The following is a 2,302-nucleotide window of genomic DNA, read 5'->3' as shown; positions in this document are numbered from 1 at the left end:
GTCTGTCTGTCTGTCCACGCAGGGCCCCTGTCTGTCCACGCAGGGCTTGTCTGTCTGTCTGTCCACGCAGGGCTTGTCTGTCTGTCCACACAGGGCCCCTGTCTGTCTGTCCACACAGGGTTTGTCTGTCTGTCCACGCAGGGCCCCTGTCTGTCTGTCTGTCCACGGAGGGCCCCTGTCTGTCTGTCTGTCCACTCAGGGCTCCTGTCTGTCTCTCTGCACAGGGCCCCTGTCTGTGTGTCCGCACAGGGCCTTGTCTGTCTGTGCGTGCAGGGCCCTTGTCGAGAACTGACCTCAGCCACCCTGACAAGGTGAGGCCTGAAGATGGCATCACTTTGATCTGACCCCCATTGCCCCCCAAACTTCTCTCTCAGGCTGAGTTATCTGTCGAGGGAAGTCCCCACTCGCTTTCCCCTTCTGACCCTGACCTCTGGGAAGTGCACCCCAGGTGAGCCTTGTAGGAGGCTCTGAGGAGGAGGGGCTGGGTGTTCCTGGGGTGCCTGGAGCAGGAGCCAGAGCGCCCACCTGCTGCGGCAGCATGCCCAGCCAGAGGGATGGGGCACAGGCCCCCCAGGACCCTGCAAGTGTGGGGGGTGACCCTGGCTCCCCCACACGGGAGCAGTGTCAGCGGGAGACATGTGCACACCTGTGCAGAATCTGTGAGTTGATTTGAGCCCAAACCGTGGACCGTGACCGGGAAGCAAAGCCTCAAGGACCGAGACAAGGCTCCGGGGTGGTTCTGCGATGGAATCATCGATGATCCATCAGGGAGGGGGGGGAAGCAGGCGGGAACTGGACGAAAAGGAAATGATAGACACACACATCTTTTACACAGGTGGGTACAGGGCAGGTAACAGTCAGCAATGAACTCGGTAACAGTGAGGGGACCTGGGGTCTCCGCCGAGCGGCGCCTGTGCTTTGAGGGGTCCGGAAATAGGAACATTACTTTGGCGTTCCACAGATATGTCATCGTCGGTGAGAAAAGACAATAGACGGGTTCTATTAAGGTAGAGACTGACCTTTGGCAGGGAAGATGCTGGCCTAGGACAGACGATCCACCATAAACTGCTTTTAGTTAAGTGTTTTCATTTCAGACCATCCTGTGCGGTTACTTCAGGTCTCTGGGTCTGCAGGGCCCCCGCGCAGGCCTCCCTGAGCCTGTCAGGTCAGCACATGGCCGCTTTCCACCCACAGGGAAGCCCAGGAGAACCCCAGACAGCGGGGCGCTTCAGGGACATTTAAGAAGCTGACATGATGATGACTTTTCCCTTCAGAGGGTGCCCAGGGCCAAGGCCACACAGGAGGGAGCCTGGGGAGAGGGTCGGTGCTGTTATTTGGGGGAGTGGGGCCGTGGGGTCCTGGTTTTTCATGGCCCCCAGCCTGGGGGCCTCTGAGGCCTGCCAGCCTGCAGAAGGACGTGGGTGAGCAGGAGAGCTTCTCCTGGAGATGTGCCAGGTGGTGCCCGAGCCAAACACTGGAAGGCTAAGTGGCAAGGTGGGGGCTGCTCTCCAGGCCATTCCCAGGAAATGACTCCCCAGGATGACATCATCAGCTGGGTGTTCTCCCCGGGATGACATCATCAGCTGGTGTTCTCCCCAGGATGACATCACCAGCTGGGCGTGCTCCCCGGGATGACATCATCAGCTGGTGTTCTCCCCGGGATGACATCATCAGCGGGTGTTCTCCCCGGGATGACATCATCAGCTGGGTGTTCTCCCCGGGATGACATCATCAGCTGGGCGTTCTCCCCGGGATGACATCATCAGCTGGTGTTCTCCCCTGGATGACATCATCAGCTGTGTTCTCCCCAGGGTGACATCATCAGCTGGGTGTTCTCCCCAGGATGACATCATCAGCTGGTGTTCTCCCCGGGATGACATCATCAGCTGGTATTCTCCCCAGGAGTCATCAGCTGGTGTTCTCCCCAGGATGACATCATCAGCTGGTGTTCTCCCCGGGATGACATCATCAGCTGGGCATTCTCCCCGGGATGACATCATCAGCTGGGCGTTCTCCCCGGGATGACATCATCAGCTGGCTGTTCTCCCTGGGATGACATCATCAGCTGGGCGCTCTCTCTGGGATGACATCATCAGCTGGCTGTTCTCCCTGGGATGACATCATCAACTGGTGTTCTCCCCAGGAGTCATCAGCTGGTGTTCTCCCCAGGATGACATCATCAGCTGGGCGTTCTCCCCGGGATGACATCATCAGCTGGGCGTTCTCTCTGGGATGACATCATCAGCTGGTGTTCTCCCCGGGATGACATCATCAGCTGGGCGTTCTCCCCTGGATGACATCA

The sequence above is a fragment of the Molossus molossus genome, unplaced genomic scaffold (assembly GCF_014108415.1).
Source record: "Molossus molossus isolate mMolMol1 unplaced genomic scaffold, mMolMol1.p scaffold_m16_p_13, whole genome shotgun sequence".
Lineage (NCBI taxonomy): Eukaryota > Metazoa > Chordata > Mammalia > Chiroptera > Molossidae > Molossus > Molossus molossus.
This window is presented reverse-complemented; position numbering follows the sequence as displayed.